Below are 20,538 nucleotides of genomic sequence, written 5' to 3'. Positions count from 1 at the left end.
TCATGGCATAGTTCTTTTGCTGTTTTATCTTGTCAACTGAAGGTGAGATTAACAGGGGGAAAGGAAGGGGTTTTGTTTCAAAGATTATTGACCTGGTCCTCTCTCTTTAGTTAACTGGAAGTAAAGTCATCAGAGTGAAGAACTGACTCTTGGAACTAGAAGAAGAGTCACACTATCCCCAGCATGGTCTCCTTGACCAAAGAACTGGATTTAAATTTCACTTCAAATATTTACTAATTCTGTGATCACAGGCAAATATCCCTTTATCTCTCTGTACCTTGGTTTCCTAATTTGTAAAATGAAGTCCTGAATTTGATAGATCATTTCTAATTTTAAATTTGTGATCTCATTGTTTTTTAATCCACCAGTTCACTGAGTTCTTTGAAATTTACAAATGAGTTTGTTTAAAGAGATTCTGAGCTGATATCCCAGAGAGTTCCATTTTGGAAGACTTCAGAACTATGATAACATCATTGAATCATAGATTTTTAGCTGGCAGGGACCTTAGAGGCCATAAAGTTCAGTACCCTCTCTTTGGATCCATGTTGTTTTATTGGTACCATTAGGTAGCTCTGTGTGAGCAGAGTTTTATTTTTTTTTTTTTCTACTTTGTTCTCTGTAAATTAGTCTGTCCCTCCCTCTTTCGTTGATTGGGGATTATTGCACTTTAGTGATTTGGCTGGTACAGTGAAGTAATCTTCATAGACATGCAGAAACTGTTTTTCATTTTTATGTCCCTCCAAGGTAGGGGGAAATAAGCAGAAATATGAAAAAAAAATGATGATGTTGGCTTCAACTGTGAACAAACCTGTCACCTCCTTAGAAATTTTCAGCCATGTGTCATTTCTAGAGGAGCATAGAATTTAGGAGGTACACACTGCATGATGGGATATGTAAGTGATGCCCTGGAGGATCATGTGTGGATGCAAACCAATTAAGTTAACCACTTACTGAAATTGCCTTCTATCATCTGGACAAGAAGCAATCACAAGTGAGACAAAAGCAAAAAGTGAAAAAAGCTTATGTAGAAGCCAGACCTGAAATAGTGCTTTAGGACATGCCGATTTGACTCTTCTTTGAAAGTGCAAGTTCAACTATGTCCATCTCACTTTATAGAGAAGATGACTGACTCTGCTAAATTCAAAAATCTATCCAGATTTTATTAAAACATTATCATATATTGGAAGTAGAAGAAGTTTCTAAAGAATCACTCCTTTATCTGTATTTTTTTAATGTAGACATTATTTGGTTTCAGTTAGATTTTGAATTTGGTTACCTCCTTGAGTGGGAAGGCAATGCATTGCTATAGTTTAGATGGATTTTTAATTTTTGTCCTTCCAATTCCTGCATTTTGAATCTTTCTCAATCCTTTTTATTTCACCTGCTTTTATGACAAAAAAAAACCCTCACTACTCTTTGATTGAACCTTGCTTTTGAAATCCAGACCATGGTTTGAACTTCACCATCAGTATTGCCTGCTTCTTAAAAAGATCTGAAAGTTGCAACATAGATGAAATGAGTTTTTGCGGCTACTCTTGAAAGATGAGAGATTGTAAATTCCATTTTCTTGTTTTGCTTTTATAATCTATATCTTTTGAAGCCTTGGCAGTCAATGAGCAAATATGTACAATGCCCACTATGAACAAGGTGACATTTGTGATTTATGTCTTTTTAGGTTGACTATTTGTGCTGTTTGAGCTCAAAAACTTAACTGGCTTTCCTACTGCAGACAAATATAGAGGGATTTACCTGAAATTTTTTTTTAAAAACAATCCACAAACACATCTATTATCTTCAAGGACCAAAAAATAAGGAAATCATATCCTTGTTTTTAAGAAACTTAAATTGTAGCTTGGGACAGATCAGTCTTTAATCAGAAAATCTGGAAATCTCCAAGGAATATTCATTTGAACCAAGCTTATGGACCTTTTATAATTAGTCTATTGAAAGTGGTGACCTCTACTCTGTTCAGTGGGATATATATAAATCAAAAATAGAATAAGTCACAGAGAAATGATAGCAGGAAGTATTTATGTTTCTTTTAATTAGACATGATATTTGTAATACCATTCTGCTGTAGAACTACCTTTGTAGCTTTGCGCAAGGTTTTTTACTTCCTGAATTCTTTGGGCATCAATTTCCATATATGTCAAATGAATGAGTCAGACTACAGAGCTGCTATAACCCTTGTAGCTCTAGGCCTTATTCTAAGCCTTAATACAGATGCTGAATGCAGTAAAAGGAAAAATAATTCATAATTGGATCTCTTATTTTTAGAAGTTTTAAAATATATCATAAATATCCAAGCTGTTTTCAAGTTATTTGCCATTTAAAGGTCATAATAAAAAATACTTAAAGTATTCTTGCTATTTGATGCTGATATATCCAAGAGTAAAAGTTTTACCAGTGCTAGAACAGCTTTCAGTAATGGCTATAGAAGGCTATATGAAATGTGATTATTATCTCCACTCAAGATTTCTTAGTTTTAATATTTCCTCTTAAAAAATTATCCAGGTTGCATTTTCTGTCTGAAAAAGATCCAAGATATGTGCTGATTTCTATCCTCATAACATTAACTGGTATTAGACATACCATTTTGAGTATTTGATTTAAATATATATTGGAAATAGAAATAAGATCCCTATTGTATTTTCTTTTAACTTGTGAAGTGGAGCGTGGCATACAAATAGTATTCTCAGTATTTCAAATAATTACCTTCTTACTGCGCAAGTTCTATTCAGCATATAAAACCCATCCAGTTTTGTTGTAGATGCAATCTGATTATTACATGTTGACAAGGTCATATATCTATTAATTGGATTGGAGATGGGATACAAAATTGCTGTAATTATTGTAATTTTCTAGCTAATTGCAGGGTTGGTGGTGAATATTTTACTTCTGTAAAATGAAAAACAGTGTTCCATCTGAAGTTGTTTTGTGGAGTTTTAAACATTTTGTTTTATATCTCTGGTGCTTTTTGCCCACAAAGAGTTCCTCCATTTTTCTGATAGGACTCTTGGCAATAACTATGGCCCCTGGGCAAAGGTAGAGGGCTCTGATCTACCTTTTTGTTTTGGTTATCATATTGCCTCTATTGTTTGTTTGTTAATTACTATCTTCTTTTTTCCTAAAAGTAAAGATTAGATGGATCCCGTACAATTGGGCAAGGGATTTCTTTTCCCTCACCTACATATATCTTGAAAAATTTTTTAAAAAAAATTAACATTCTGATAGTTTGATTCTCTCCTAAGAGATTATTAAGTTGAATGAGTATTAAGATCACTGACCTTTTTAATAAAAACTTTGTTATAGTTAATGTTCTGTAACTTACCATGGATATAAGTTATGCAATACTGAAATATATGGAAACTATGCCAGCTTCCCATGCAGTACTTAGAGTTCATCAGTTGGGTGAACATTTTAAAAACAGATGTACATAGCATGATTTTTTTTTTAGTCGGGGATGGGAGGAGGAAGATGGGGGTGACTCTCCTTCCAAGGAAAGGTTGGAAGCTATCTGCAGAAGATTGTTAAAGCAGACTGATGTTTATTCCCTGCTGAAATATAAACTGGAGGCGCAGGTGAAAATTGCCAAACCTAATGAGCAATTTGGCAGATAAGACAGGATGTCAGGCGACAGCAGTTCAGCAGCGGGTGCACTGTCTGTGAACCAACTTGTTTGTTCCACAGAACTGCATTTAAATAACATAAATAAAAGAGCTTTTAGAAAAAAAAAAGATATCCTGTATCAGAAATAAGTCTCTTCTTTCTTTAGATTTTAAAATTTGCTTAAACAGTATTGTCCATTAAGAGAGTTTGGTTTTGAAATTCATTTGTAAATTACTTTTGTTATTTAGGCAGTGTATATAAATAAAAGAGTACATTCTCTTCCAAAGGAATATTAAGTAATAAATGAAGTACTAATATATAGTAACAAAATGAAATTATTCCCATGCTTCACTAGATCACAATATTTGAATTGTAGTTATAGTTAATAGTCTTTGTGTTGGAACACTGAATTAATACAAAAAGCTTTTAAATGAGGAAATAACTTTTTTTTGCAAGCAAATATGTGAAATTTTGCACAAGGTTGGTTCTTCCCCAATGAAGACTCAGAGTATCTTAGTTATGTTAGTTTAGTATTCCAGTGAAAGTAGACATTAAGGAAAATGGCTGTCAGGGTGTGTGTGTGTGTGTGTGTGTGTGTGTGTGTGTGTGTGTACCAACACTTAATAGCTATACACACACACAGACACTCACTCATTCACTTAATTTATATACCACATATAACACATGTTAGGCAGCTAAGTGATACTACTGTGGTCAGAGTCTTTGAGTTGGGGGGCGGAGCCAAGATGGCCACATGAAAGCAGCATTTCTGACCCCCCAAACTCACCAAAAACAAAGGATGACTCTAGCCAAAATTTAGCAGGGCAGAACCTACAGAGTCTTTGAGTTGGAGTCAGAAAATCCTGCAGAACAAATTCACCTCCATTCACTTACTAACTCTGTGCCCCAGGGTAAGTTTCTGTACTTTTCTTTACCTTAGCTTCCTTATCTGAGAAATGAGAATAATCATAGCTCTTACTTCACAGATTGTTTGTGAGGATAAAACATAATAGAGCCCTGTAAGCCTTAAAGTACTATATAGATGCTAGCTATTAGCTATAATCTCAATTGATCCTCATAATAATCCTGTAAGGAAGATACTATGATTTATTGCCATTTTGTAGATGAAAAAGACTGAGAGTTTAAGACAGTGTCTCATACTGTTTGGTCTATGGTCTTCCTTACTCCATGTCCAATGCTCTTAGTTCTATAGCACTTATCTGCCTTGCTTCTCAGATCATAATTAATAAGATCTGTGTTTAAAGATAACTAGTATTGTACTAATGTAAAGCATGAAATGCTATCTAAATGCTATTTATGTTATTGAAGATGATATTGATGATGATGATGATGATGATGTCCTTTTTTTTTAATAGAAGCTCACCTATAACACAAGGGTTAGATGAGATGGCTTCTAATGCCATAGTCAGTGCAGTGGATTGAGCATTGACTTTGGATTCAGGAAGATAGGAGTTTAAATTTGGCTCCAAGTCACTTAGCACTTAACTAGCTGTGGAGTCACTTAACCCTGATTGCCCTACAGTTGTCTTGATTCATGTCTGGCCACTGGATCCAGATGGTTCTGGAAGAGAAACTGAGGTTGGTGACTTGGCTCCCCATCACTCAACTCCAACTCAACGTGCTTGTCATGGCATCACCTTCCTGATTTCCTGGTCTTTTTCTAAAATAAAGGAGAAACATTACTCATCCATGATGCTAAATAATACCCTCTTCGTATCAGAGCACCTATTCTTCTCTATAAGCAAAAATTGAAGTTGATATGAACATATCCCATTCAAGTCCTCTCTAATGAGATATAATTTCTATTCTTTCTTTTTTTTCTATTTTTAGTAATAAAGGCATTATAGTTAGTGTATAACCTTCTCCCTAACCTCCCAACAAATCTGTTTTCAGTTTCAGTGGGATATAAAAATATGAGTGTGTAAAAATCTTTTCAGTGTTGAGCATCTAAATTCAGGTAATTAAATAATAGTGATTTGCAGTGATATAATGCTTTAATTTTGCAAAGTACTATATAACCTTTATCTCTTGATTTTCCTAATGACTGGAAGTAAGAAGCATGTAATTATTTCCCTCATTTTACTTGTGACCTAAGTTGTCATCTTAGAGGAGACTTTTCCAAGATGGTAGAACTCATAAGTTCCTGAGCTGAGTACCTAACCTCATCTTCTTCTTTGGTGATGTTGGACATTAGTTCTTAACATATGTGAGATTAAAATATTTTGTTTCACGAACAAGGAGAAGTTCTCACTTATATCGACCATAGTCTGTTAAAAAGCATTAATTAGTAAAAAGCATGATTGTTACCCAGTTATATCATAGATTCTTTATTACTGTGACCTGCACTCCAAACTTGAAGTGTTCTCTTCATCCTTCAAAATGATATGACACATTGTTTATATCAGTCACTTGGTATGGATAATAAACTGTCTCATGTTGGTAATTATTGTTCTGTGGATATTTTTGATTGTGAGTCAGATGCCAAGGACAATGTCATGAATTTGAGGCTCCCCCATCACCTAATATACTATCTGGTCCATAGGAAGTGCTTAAAAATGCTTTTTGATTAGTCAGTTGATTGAGATTTCCATTGAAGTACCATTTATGGTGTGTTTTGGACATATAGGGGACCTTGGGTCAGATCCTGAGTTAGTATAGCATATAATCTAGTTGATACTTCTAAATTAAATCATGATGGCTGCAAACCTGGAAATTTAGCTGTCTGTTTCTCAACCCATCTGCCAAATTCAGAAAAAGTTGCTTTTTTTTGGTACTGGATTTTTCAGTTATGGTGACCACCCACTAAGTCAGGGAGGGTTCTAATATGCATTAAAGGAGGCAGTATTAATACTGAATCAATTGAGTATAGGATCATAGATTTAACCTTGGATGAAATTATTTTATCCAATGTCATAATTTTATAGCTGAATAGGAAACTGGTTCCTGGAGAGAGGAAGTGATTTTCCCAAGGATACAACTTTGATTAAGTGGTGGAGTCAACTTGAATTGTCTGACTCCTGATACAGAGTCATTTTCTGCTGTGCCATAGGCTTATTCCCTCATTCTTGAGGAACAGAAGGTTGAAAGACTCAAGATAATAAAGTTAAAATAAAAATTTTGATTTAAAAAAAACAGTTCCAAAAATAATATTTTAAGAGTAACTTAAGATATAGAAGAAATAGATTGAAGAAAGAAAATTATCACAAGAAAATACTTCTGCATTCCAATCATTAATAATATAGTGCTTTGGTGTATGACTTTAAAATTTTCTTTTCAACTAAAAAGTCAATTTTTTTTTTTTTACTCTTTCATTCTCATCTTCTTTTCCATCTGAGTGTCTGAGTGAGTCCTTTTTTTTCTATTAGGAAGTATCACAGAGGCCCCTGTATTGTGGATTATTTTGTCAGCATGAAAGCCTGGCAGATAAAATTCTCCCTTCTCTTCTTGCTGTACTTGATCAGATCTCTTGTTTACTTCTCTAGAATGTATTTATTTATTTTTTTCATTTCCTTTAATGTCAGAAATGGCTTTGCACTCCTAGTGTTGTTTGCTCCTGTCTGTCTCCTGTACTCAGCTGGAGATTGGCTTCATATCTTGGAATTATCATGTCAAATCTGAATGATGAAGGACTCAAAGGAAGTTACACAAAAGGGCGCAAGATGCTAGCTTCTTGGTCAATGGAAAGCTATTAAAAAAACACACTCCTCTACTCTTATTCCTGTTTTTTATTTCTATCTCTTCAAATTGAAAACTGTTCTATCTGACCTGTGCATTTTAAACCAAAACCCAACCACAAAATTGACTTCCTTTTTTCTTACTTCTATAAATATCAAAATATTATTTGTTAGAGGATATTAATTGAGAAAATTAGTATGTCTAAGAATGTACCTAGTCATCCTGACTTTAAGTAGTACTTGGAAAGACATTTTGTATTTTGTTAACATTTTTTGTTTAAATCTACTTGCTTGTTTCCTAGTGTGTGTGTGTTTGTGTATGTGTGTGTGTGTGTGTGTGTGTCTGTGTCTGTGTCTGTGTCTGTATCTGTATGTGTGTCTGTATGTATGTGTGTCTGTGTGCCTGCGTGTCTGCGTGTCCTATTTAGTGTTTGCACATCCGAGAAAGTTGAGTCAAATAAGAAGCCAATGCTCAAATCTTCCTGAAAATGGAGATTTTGCTTTCTACCATCCCTTCCCCATTTTTTTTTCTGTTTGAGAGGAGGTAGTATTGGAAAAAATCTTAATTCATAGATTTGTTGTTATATTCTTTACATCTCCCACTCTCAATATTCTTTAGATCTACCAGCATGGATTCTGCCTTTCTCTTTGTGAATCTTAAAAGCAATTAAAAAGTTTCTGTGCTTCCCTTTTCCATCTACTTTGTGTAACCCATCAGAATCCATGAACTTTCAAGCTCCTGCTTGCCAAGTGAAAGATAAATATAACAAACATGGTAAATTGTTGCCCATGCAGTGCACCCACCATCACTCCAAGGATGCTTTTTTGTCTCAGTGCAGGTGTGCCCTGCCTATAATGCATATTTTTTGATTATAGAGATGACATTTGTGGAAGTTATGGACTTAGTGAAATTTGATAGCATTATCTAGTTATGTGTGAGGACACAAAAGAATTTTAACATTTTTTTCTATTTTAAATAAACACTAAATTTGTATTTGTGAAATTATGGCAAATTTATTATGGTGTTGCCAGTCTAATCATCTTGTGTATTAAACACCAGAAAAGGGGGTCCAGATTTTCACTAGGCTATTGGATCTTCCATGAATGATGGTTGTTAATTTTTCTAAAATCATTGCAAAAGCTTTTTTAAAAGAAACTTTAATAAATCATAAAAGAAGAAATAGATCAAAGATAAACATTTCTAAGACTTTTCAGTTAAATCTTTGTATCATGGACCTCTTTTGAAACCTTTAGAAGATTTTTCAGAATTTTTTATTTATATATATATATATATATATATATATATATATATAAAACACAACATGCACACATATATATATATATACAGACACATATGTACATACACATATTCATTTAATGTATAAAATAAAATGTTTAAGATTACAAAGGAATCTAGTGATATTGAGATTTACTTATCAAACTATTTTTAAAAATGTGTTCACAAACCCAAAATTAAGACCTGCTGTGCATTTTATATCTTCATGATATGTGAGAAGGAAAGCTTGTCTCTGGGTATAAGCTAAGCATTTATGGCCCTCTACGTCAATAGATTGCATTATTTCTGTATATAGAATGGATTTTGGGGATTCAATTTTTCATTAATTTAAATGTCTTCAAAATGTGAGTTCCTTGAGATAGATGATTTTCTGTATTTGTGTCCTTTGTGTCTAGCCACAATGCTCATGTTTCAGTGATTGTTGATTGATTGATTAGTGTGTGACTAGAATTGAAGAGGGTGGATGTAGGCTAGAGCAGAGATGTCAAACATAGACCCTTGAGTGTAGCTTCACCTGGGTCAAAATCTAATTGGGAAATAGTTAACAAAATAAATAAAATTGCTATAAAGCTTAGATGATATTAATTTGTGGTTGTTTTCTGAGCCTCATAGTTTCCTCACCTACAATATAGAAAATGGAGTAAAGGATAGGATTCCATTAAATAATCCCTTAGAAATCTTCTCATTTTAAATTCTACTCCTTACACTTTTTAGTTACTTTTCTTCAACACAACCTTTCTAAAACTTGAAAACTACAACCATCTCTCTCCACCCCACTCTTTTCTCTTTTCCAGATTAAGCATTTCTAATTGCTTCATTCCATCCTTATATGGAATGACTCCACTGCAATCTTTGAATTGGTGAATTTTCATTCTCAACCTTGTTTTACTTTGTCTGAAAGTGAGGTGCTCAGAACTCAAGCCAGCCGTTTTAACTAATCTGATTTCCTTCTTGATATATTTTATACTTTAGACTTTTCACAGGTAGCAGTCTTTCTGTATTATAGCTTTTTGTATTTATGTCTTAGCTCCTCCTAATAGATCATAAGACTTTGAGGATAGGGAAGATGCCTTATTCAATTTTATATCCTCTAACTTGCAATAGATTTATATATTACTGTGTTACATATAGCTCAAAATCTAAATCAATTTTATGCCTATTGGAAATCCTTAATTGAAGAGTTACCATTTTAGAATAGGTTGAAAACATTAGTATTTTTTTTTTCCTTTATGCAGTAAAATGATAGGTTTACTGCTATTCTCTGCCTAGTATGCTTAGAGATGTGGAATGAGGCATCTGACTAATGTCTTTATGTGAAGAGAGCTCCTTTCATGATAGTTTTATTACTCTTCTTTAATGAGACCCACACATTTCCCAGATTTCCTTTTTTATTTAGGGCATCCCTTCAAGTGCATCAAATAAAGTAATATCTGGGATTATCGAATCTCAGGTTGTTTGTAAACTAATTCTGTTTCCTTCTTCCTTGATATCTGAACAGAGGACAAAATCCTACCTACCCAGAGAGTTAGAAGAGGTTTCTAAATTATTTATCTCTTAAAATTATTTGTTAATGATATTAAAAATTATGAATATTGAGTAGGAAAAAATTGGTGCATCTTTGAAAGCTTAGAAAATTTCTTGTGAATTCACAGATATTTCTATCAGCCACTTTAAATAAAATTATTAGTTTGATTTAAGTGGAATTATGATGAAGTTCATTCAGCATCTATTCACCTCCATACTGTTGTTCTCATTGTCTGCAATTCAAGCTGATCTGCTTTGGATCGATGCTCCAGAAGTATGATCTTTAGACTTATACTCCACTACCTTAGACTCTATCATCAAGTGTAAAGAAGATTTCAGCTTTGGATAATATTGCTTTCCGTTAGAACAATAGGAGTAATAAAGGCGATCAAACAATTCTGAAATAATTATTAGTCTTTCTAAATGATTTCCCTTAAAACAAAGGCGTTTAGTATTTTCATATATCCCTTCTATTTAAGTGTATTCCCAAAGCTAATACTTCACAGTCATCTTTGAAAGTGGACAACCATTTTGTCAAGTAGATTTGTTTTCATTTGGTGGGAGGTGGGGCAGCAGGGGTGGGGTCCTGGCATGGGTTTGGTTTTTAAAGGCAGAAAAACAGGGTGAAGAGGATAGCAGATGGTTGCTCATTGAACAGACTTTTTTTAGTTACATTAGTTGTCTTCCAGGTTTTGTTTATTTAACTCTCCTCCTTTCTACTAATATTCATATCCTCATTATTCTTATTCTCTAATTCGTTCTCTACCTCTTTCCTTTTCCTCCTCTCTCCTGCATTTTACCTCCTCCTCTACTCCTCTCTCTCTCTCTCTCTCTCTCTCTCTCTCTCTCTCTCCCTTCCTTACATTATAGGAATAAAGCATAACCCTTATTTACATAAAGAAATCATCTCATTTTATTTCTCAGGTTGAAAGTAAGAATACTTGTTTTAAGTTCTGTCAGTAACATGGTAGGACTAATAAATTTGAAATTTTATGAGTTCTAATTTGTTCTTCCTTGATTTATATGGATTTGAATCATCATTGTCTAGGTGTACATCTTGTTATAAATTCATTTTCAATTTATTGCTAAAAGTCTTCCCCGAGCTATTGGTTTTTATATTGGCCTATCACAAAACCATTCTGACATAACTTTTTTACACTGTAATAATAATAATCAATAAATAACTCTAAATTTTCAGTGTACCTGACAATATCTTACTTGATTTTCATTATGATTCTATGAAATATATACTACAGATATTTTTTTATTCTCATATTTACATATGAAGAAACTGAGATTCAAAGAAGTCAAATGATTTGCTGGCAGCTAGTGTCAGGGCAGTATTTGAAATTACTCTTCTTATTTTTTGATACTAACATATTTTCTGCCTTACATCCAGTCCTGGTATGGTGTCACCCCCTTGAAGTGTTAGGACATAATACTCACCAGAACCCTAGTTCTTCCTTTTAATATCTTTCTAACCAAGAACAAGTCTCAATCTTAATGAATCTCAGTTTCCTCATTCATAAATTTTTTTGCTTCATTTTTATGGACCTGACCTTATAAAATATTCTTGTGCTCAAATAAATTAGAAATAGAATTTGTAGACTTGTACACACCAACAAATACAATACAAACAAGAATGTCATAAACTTAGTACATTGAATTTGCATAATATTTTCAAATTAGGTTCTTTACTTACATAATTTGATTTTCACAGTAGTCCTCTGAGATAGGTCCTATGAGAGGTCCTATCAACATTTCAATTTTATAAAAACAAGAAATGGAAACTGAGAAACTTTCCAGAGGTTGTATGGCCAAATGTCAGGTAAAATGGCACTCTACTATGCTATATTGAGGCAACAAAGAGTTATGGGAGAGCAAAAAAGGAAAAAAAAAACCTTTTAGATTGGAAAGAAGAAGTATTTTTCTTTTTGAAGTGTCATTTGACTAGTGGATAGCAAAGGAAGATATCAGGCCAAGAATGGCATTGTTCACTGGAAACACTGCTAAGAGGGCCTGAGATAACTTGAGTTCAGACATTGTAACATTTTCTGTTTGACCTTAGACAAATCAGTGAACCTCTTTCAAATTGTCTTTTTTCATCTGTAAAATGGAATGGCTGGCCTCAAAGCACAATCCAAGCCAATATACATTTATTAAGCAACTATTATGTGTACTGGAGATACAGTTAATGAAAAGAAAGACAGATTCTGTCCTCAGGGAGCCTGCAATGTAAAAGGGGAGGAGGTAGGAAAGAATGGAGTACCCAGGCATGAGAGTATCTTGTTTTGTAGAGTCAAAATCAGGCAGGACAGCAGACACAAAAGGAAGTGATCTGAACATCCTGTTTTTGCTCAGTTATATAAAGGAAGGAATTGGGAGTTTTGATGCTCTTCAGAGGAGCATCTCATTCCCTGGAGCTGAATCCAGGCAGGGAAGCACTGTAAAAAGTGGTATGTGAGCCTCTTGCAGTTGTAATTTTTAGAGGCTTTGATTCTATCCTGTGAGCAAAGGCATGTAGGGAGGAGGAGCCAAGGGCATGATTATAATATAGCAATTATTCTGGTTTACCTAGAACATAAAGTATACACAGATGAGTGCTTAGCCTATAAAAACTTTGGAGATATTAGTCAGAACAAGAAGGGAAAGGAATTTGAATTTCAGGGTGAAGAGTTTGGATTTGATTTGTTATTTAATAAGTAGCCATAAAAGATGTCTGAGCTTTGGAGTGACATTCATCATCAGAGATATATAATTAGTAAGAAAAATATGACAGCATGCATGGAGTGGTATGGAGTAAGGTTTAGGCAGCAAATAATCCAGCTGAGAAATAAGGAAGACCTGAACTACATTGGCGGTTGTAGGAATATTTAGGAGAGATAGCAAGGAGACATTTTAGATCGTTATTGAAAAATAAATGTGCATTCATTCTCCTTCATTCTTTCCCTCTCTCCTTATCTGTTTTTTAAAAACTACAAAGCACTTTATAAGTCAGTGCTTTTTAAAAAATTATAATGTGGGAGAGATGACTTGTTGAGAGGCAAGGTTGGAGATATTTATGTATAGACAAACAAGATTAGATGGAATTCCAAATTTCTGATTGGCCTAAGATGCCAGCCCTACACACCATGGTTGTGGTAAAGACTTCTCTTCCTGTACTTTGAATAAGGCTGCAGGCATACTGATTACCTGTGCATAACAAAAAATGGACAGGAACACCCTCAAAAGGAGAGATTACCATCTTGGAATATATAGCATTATAATTTATAAATAGTTAAAATATAAATACATAAACCCAAAGAATATATTAAAACAAAACTAGATGGAAAAATACTTGTTACTTACTCTTGGGAATCCTTTTGTAAGATACTTCAGAGAGATGTATGGGAAATGGAGACATTAGTGATATGAAAGAGCTGACTTTACATATTTCTGGAAAGAGTTTGTAGGAGCTGAAGATGAATGTTGCAAATGGGGTTCAACAGAGAATATCAACTTGTTCCTTCCCCTTGTATGAATTTCTTGACTTTGTCGCAAATTGTATTGTTATCTTAATTTCACAAAGGTGTTCTATAAATTTGCTGCTTTAGTCTGGCAAAACTATTTTCTGCTTCCTCTATTCTTTGTATTCTCTCATTTTATTATTTTGTGTAATCTTCTATTCACACCTTCCACCTGCCATGTATTTACCTCTCATTTATACTCATTCAAATACTGCTTTCAATACTCAAACCAAACCTCATCTTTCCTTATTCTAGATTCTGTCTAAACCTTAGCCACCCTCTGGTTCAATTTGTACCTTACCAGGTAGTCCCTCTACATTATTTTTTGAAGTGATCATCCAGTCTGCACTGGAAAAGTTCAGAGCTTCTCCTCAAATATCTTATATTAATTGTTGTTACTTAATTCTTGTATTATTGTTTAACTTTCTAGGTGTATGTTGAGAAAGGGAAAAGAAAGATACTATTGTAGAAAGTGATGAATATCTACTTTGTCTCAAGAAACAAAAGATAGTATTTAGCATATCAGTATTCTTATATCCAGTAAAGTTTTCAAAATTCCAACACTTGATATGTGATTTTGAGTTTTCCAAACAGGAAATGATACAAGTATTGACCTGGTTGCCATTCTATACATTTGAAAACAAATTTAGCCTATTTTGTAAAATGTTGCTAGATCCTTGAGTTAACTAAAGATATGCATACACATACATAAATACATACACACAATTATGTGAGCTTATCTTAAATATGCTGTAATTGGAGTTGAAAAAATTTAACTGACTTGCCCAAGTTCAACTAGTAAGTTTCTTAAGCAGGAGTTGAACTTAGATCTTCCTATCTCTAAGTCAAGCACCTTATCCACTGCACCATGCTGCTATCTAAGCCTTCCTATCTTTCTTGGTGACATCCTACTTTGGGCTGCATTTTAGGAAGAGATTAGCTTTACTTCACATTACTTAAATCTGGTCTCTTCAGAACCACCCTCCTCCTCTGTTGTGTTTTACCCCTTCCTCCTTATTACATCCTTTTCATGCACTATTTTCTCTTATTATAATTTAAGTTTCCTCTGAGTAGATACTGCCTTGCTTTCATGCAATTGTGTCTCCACTTCTTAATCAGTCATCTGTTTGTCTTGTGGTACCTTTTAAATTTGTTTTTTTTTTATGTGAGAAAATAATAATATATTAATCAATAGGTTTCAAAGATTTTTTTTTCTAGTAAGGTAATCCAAGCTCTCCTTTGTTTTAGCATGTACCTTTTAATAAGTGTTCTTGTGATTATCTTTCACAAATATGTGTGAATTACTTGTCTTGTATTACTAGCAAGGGCACAGAATGTATTTGTTTAATGGCACTTTCCAGCAAAATAGCTTGTCAGCCTAACAAAGACTTTCCTCCACAATTGAACTTAGCCAATTAAAGTACTTGTTAATAATTGTTTCTTGTTTATAAACACTAACCCAAATTTGAATCTTTAACCCAAACCTATTCAATCTTTGTCTTGATAATGAAGAAAATTTAGTAAATTCATGAATCATTACAAGTAAGGTATTTGTTTATTTATTTAGCTATCAGATTCTTGCTTGCTCATAGGTCATCATCAATAAAAGGAAATTGCAAGTTCTGTAGTCTAGCATTTTCATACCAAAAAGTCCAACATAGTTAACACTTGCAGAGAGAAGTACCTATAACAATGAGAATAAAATAAAACATCATTTACACTGTGGATATGAAGTATCAACTGAATGATGTTATAAGAAATGAAATTTCCCTGTTGGAGACTTTAATGAAATTGGATTAGATACAATTAGGACATTAGCTTACAGATTCATTTAGCTCTGATTCTTTCATGGTGAATGGGAATAGAATTGATACCAAGAAGAGTTAACTTAAGACAATTTAGAAGCATTTATTAAGCTCCAATTATATGGCAAGTATTTTCTTAGTAGTTGCAGTTCAGACTATTTTTGCCCTAGTGGATCTATGTACTTTTGCAATCGGCTTATCTAAAATAATTTTTTTGACGTTTCATTATATTTTCCTCACATCTCTCTCTATTGGTCTTTCAGGAAACCTACCCATAATAGCAAATAATAGTTTTAAAGAAGTGAAAAATCAACAAAACTGAACAGTACACTGAAAACGCCTGAAAATATGTGCTATATACTGTACCTCTTCCCCTTTCACCAACTGTGTTCTTCACCCTACATATGTATAAATTCTTTTACATCTGTTTTTTGGAGCTTTTCTGCTTCTTTGTAATTTTGCATCATGGTTTTGATTGTACTGTGGTGATTCTCAAAATTTTTGTTTTTGTAGTCATTATGTGTATTGTCTTCCTGGCTCAGTTTGATTTTTTTTTTTTCCTGCATCAAAGATATAAATATTTAGATAACACCTAAGACTTGACAAGCATTATGTTCATTGCTTTATAGTTATTTTTTTCATTTGATATTTGCAATAACCCTGTTGTTAGAGTCCTCATTATGCAGGTGAGGAAACTGAGGCAAAAAAGAAGATAAATGATTTTCCCAGAATCACACAACTCATAAGTTTCTGAGACTAGATTTAAATTCCAGTCTTCCTTTCTCCAGGTTCTGCACTCTTATCTGTTTCATCACTCAGCTACCTCAGCTCATCTCAATCTCTCCATGCTCCTATGCTAAAAGAAATAACTAAAACATTGGTAATTTTTTAAAATTAATTTTTATTAAAGATATTATTTGGGTTCTACAATTTGCCCCCCAATCTTACCTCCCCCCCCCACCCCATGGAAAGCAATCTGTCAGTCTTTACTTTGTTTCCATGTTGTACCTTGATCCAAATTGGGTGTGATGAGAGAGAAATCATATCCTTAGAGAAGAGACAAGAAGTCTAAGAGGCATCAAGATCAGACAATAAGATATCTGTGTTTTTCTAAATTAAAGGGAATAGTCCTTGAACTTTGTTCAAACTCCACAGCTGCTTATCTGGATACAGTTGTCACTATCCTTTGCAGACAGCCCAAAATTGTTCCCAATTGTTGCACTGATAGAATGAGTGAGTCCTTCAAGGTTGATCATCGCCCCCATGTTGCTGTTAGGGTGTACAGTGTTCTTCTGGTTCTGCTCATCTCACTCAGCATCAGTTCATGAAAATCCCTCCAGGCTTCCCTGAAATCCTATCCCTCCTGGTTTCTAATAGAACAATAGTGTTCCATGACATACATGTACCACAGTTTGCTAAACCATTCCCCAATTGAAGGACATTTACTTGATTTCCAATTCTTTGCCACCACAAACAGGGCTGCTGTAAATATTTTTGTACAAGTGATGTTTTTACCCTTTTCCATCATCTCTTCAGGATATAGACCTGGTAGTGGTATTGCTGGGTCAAAGGGTATGCACATTTTTGTTGCCCTTTGGGCGTAGTTCCAAATAGCTCTCCAGAAGGGTTGGATGAGTTAACAGCTCCACCAACAGTGTAATAGTGTCCCAGATTTCCCACAACCCTTCCAACACATTGGTCATTTTTTAAAAAAAGTTTTGAGTTTTACATTTTTTCCTCTCCCTTCCTTCTCTCCTCCCTACCCCTGACAGACAGCAATCTTATATAGGCTCTATGTGTGTAATTATGCTAAGCAACAAATACAAAATAGATCTGATGGTTCAAAGTGCCTTTCTTCTTTCATGTATATCTACGTTATTTTCATTTATTCCTTTCTATTTTCCAAATGAATTGTTATTACTTTATCAAGTTCTACAAAGTATCTCTTTAACATTTTGATTAGTGTAGCATAAAAACAATAAACATTGACACTTTTATTATATTGGCATGACCCTGCCATGTGTACTAAATATTCCTACAGTTCTTTATTTCCTTAAAATTTGATTTGTAATTAAGACTTTACAATTATTTTGAGTGCTTTGGTAATATGATCCCTAGATACTTGAAGAATTGTGCACTTATTTGGAATGGAATGTTTCCTTTCAATTTGTCTTTTGAATGTTGTTATTATGTAGAAATGTTGATTTTTTAAGGCTTTATTTTTCCAGCCCTGTGACTTTGCTGAAGCTATAATTTACATCTTTATCTGTCATTGTACTTTTAATTTCTTTCATATAATTAATATTTCTAGAATTCTAGCAAATAATTTAAAAGACAGTGTGTATTATTGTTTTCTTTTTTTGAGAGAAAACTTCTAATATACTCTAATGTAAATGATTTTACTTTGGTTTTTAGGTTTTTAGGTAGGTAATTTCATAGTATTAAAATCCACACTATGTAGGATTATTTCTACTTTGTCAAAGGCTTCTTCTGCATCTTTTGATATGATATGGTTTTATTAATATTTTGGATTGCTTTTCTAATATTGACATAACTTTGCATTTCCGGTCTAAATCCAACTTGGTCATAATAAATTATTTTTTTGCATGAATTGATGATGTCTGTTTGGCAGGGTTTTGCTGAAAATTTTTGAGTCATTATTCATTAATGATTTTCATTTATAATATTCTGTGCTTTATTCTTCCCTGGTATAGCTATTATGACTAACTTGTCTCAGAAAATGAGTTTCGTTGAATATTTTCTCAAGTTTTGAGAATAATTTGTATATTATTAGTACTCACTGTCCTTTAAAGTTTGTTAGAGTTCTTCGGTAAATCTAATAGGACCAGAAATGATTTTCCCTTTGTTAATTCTTTTACAGTTAGTTCTAACTCTTTTTCTGAGATTAGATTATTTAGGGTTTTGCTTGATCCTTTTAATTCAAGTTAATTTTGGTTGCCAAACAGACACTGTCATATGTTGTTGAATGTTTAGCAAAGGGAATTTACCTCTACAGAGCAAGAATATCCAACAATGATAATTTCTCTAGTTGCAGATGCCTCTTCCTACCCTATCCCCACTTACCAATCTCATTCTGGAAAAATGATTTTAATCAGTAGTTTGTCAGTATTTGGCATGGTCTTTGACCTGCCATCAAATTTAAGAAATAATAACTACTCTTGGCTTCTGAGGTTCTTTAAAGCCCTAAATCTTTGATCTTACAACATTGTAAGTTATAGTTTTGTCTTTTTAAGAATGATAATTGTGCCGTTTTAATAAATTTTAAATACTTTGTTATAAAATTCTTTCAGTATTCAAATGCTCCAATTGTTTTTTTAATTTGGAAGTGAATTTAGAAATCATGTTTCCAACCCCTACCAATATTAACATTTCTTTCCGTAACATTCCCAATTTATGACCACTCAGTTTAAGCAACTTCAGAGAGAGAATAGGACTGCCCATGAAGTAGTGAGTTCATTATTTTGAGATTATATTATTGAGTTCCTTCTTTTTTTGAACAAAAATATGACCCTGTAATTTAAGATAATGTCATGGAGTCAAGACTGAAAGGGAATTTAGAAGTGATCTCTTGTCATCCTGCCATTGTGCAGTTGAAGTATCAGTCCTGAGGTGCCTTATCCAAGGTCACCAGGAAAGTAAATAAATGAGGCAGGTTTTGACCTCAGATTTTCTCTCTCTTGATTCAGTGTTATTTTTATTTGTATTGTGCTCATGATTCTAGTTCTATTCTCAAAGATCATGTAGGAAAATTTTGTCTTCTTTCTTATATTCATATAGATATGAGACTTTAATCAAACTGTACCTCCGTATAATTGTGCAGTTGTACAGATGTACAGTTGTATCGTTGAACAGATGTATAGAAGTGCTATTGTTCAAAAGGACAATTGTACACGTGTACAGTTGATTAGACGCACAGATGGACAGATGGACAAATGACCAGGTTTACAGATGTACATTGAAACTTAAGCATATGGTTTATATGCTTCCTTTAATAGAATAGTTGCTCCTGAAACCAAATACTTTGTCTGCTTTTTTTTTTTTTGCAAGGCTATGGGGTTAAGTGGCTTGCCTAAGGCCACACAGCTAGGTAATTATTAAGTGTCTGAGGTCGGATTTGAACTCAGGGTCTCCTGACTCCAGGGCTGGAGTGGCTCCACTTCACCACCTAGCCATCCCTTATTTGCATTTCTTACAGTGATTAACACCATGCATTGGATTTAGTAAATAACAAAAATTCATTAATTCATTTATTCACTCATTCACTCATTCATTTGTAGATCTCTTTGTCTTCTGGGTTTTTATATTGACTTATAAAGAATGACATTAACTTTAAATGAAGTTTTTTTATATGTACCTTCATTGCCTCAGTCTATGTATTTTTGTGTGTGGATGTGTCCATAATTTTGTCAAATTTTAATTATTTTCACTTTGATCTAGAGTTTTTACAGTATTTTTTTTGCCACTCAAGTCTGAATCCAATTCTTTTTGCTACATATAATTTTCTAAGTATTTTTCTATGTTCTTTAGGAACATGTGATTTCTTTGCAGTTTTTTTTTCAGGTTTTTGCAAGGCAATGGGGTTAAGTGGCTTGCCCAAGGCCACATAGCTAGGTAATTATTAAACATCTGAGACTGGATTTGAACCCAGGTACTCCTGACTCCAAGGCCGGTGCTTTATCCACTACGCCACCTAGCCACCCTATGCAGTTTTTTTTAAACAACTAATCTTTAAAATTTATTTTTTTGCTTTTGCCACTTATTGCTTCATTGTATCTCTTGTTAAATATTTTTGAATGATTAATTGTAAACAAACATCAATAGAATCAATTAAATTTGTTTTGTAACTATATTTAATCTTTTACTTTGTTTTTGGTAACATTACCAGGATGTTTTTCAACAATGGGATTATTGACTCAGAGGTCATGATTATTGTAACAATTTCCATTGTATATTAATAAATAGCATTTCTAAAATATTTCTTTTGATCTTTTTACAAAACTTGATTCATCTAATTGAGTCATCAGGGTGAAAAGTACTTTGCAAATTTTTACAACATATGCAGGTATATATATATATATGTA

At 33.4% G+C, this 20,538-nt stretch overlaps 1 protein-coding gene across 23 annotated transcripts in view; it reads left to right on the top strand.

Moving 5' to 3' along the window:
• PARD3 (par-3 family cell polarity regulator) overlaps positions 1–20,538 on the top strand; it is a 710,070-nt gene that overhangs the window by 280,609 nt on the left and 408,923 nt on the right. The window lies entirely within an intron of this gene.

This window comes from Macrotis lagotis, chromosome 7 (assembly GCF_037893015.1).
Source record: "Macrotis lagotis isolate mMagLag1 chromosome 7, bilby.v1.9.chrom.fasta, whole genome shotgun sequence".
NCBI classification, from domain to species: domain Eukaryota; kingdom Metazoa; phylum Chordata; class Mammalia; order Peramelemorphia; family Peramelidae; genus Macrotis; species Macrotis lagotis.
This window is presented reverse-complemented; position numbering and strand designations above follow the sequence as displayed.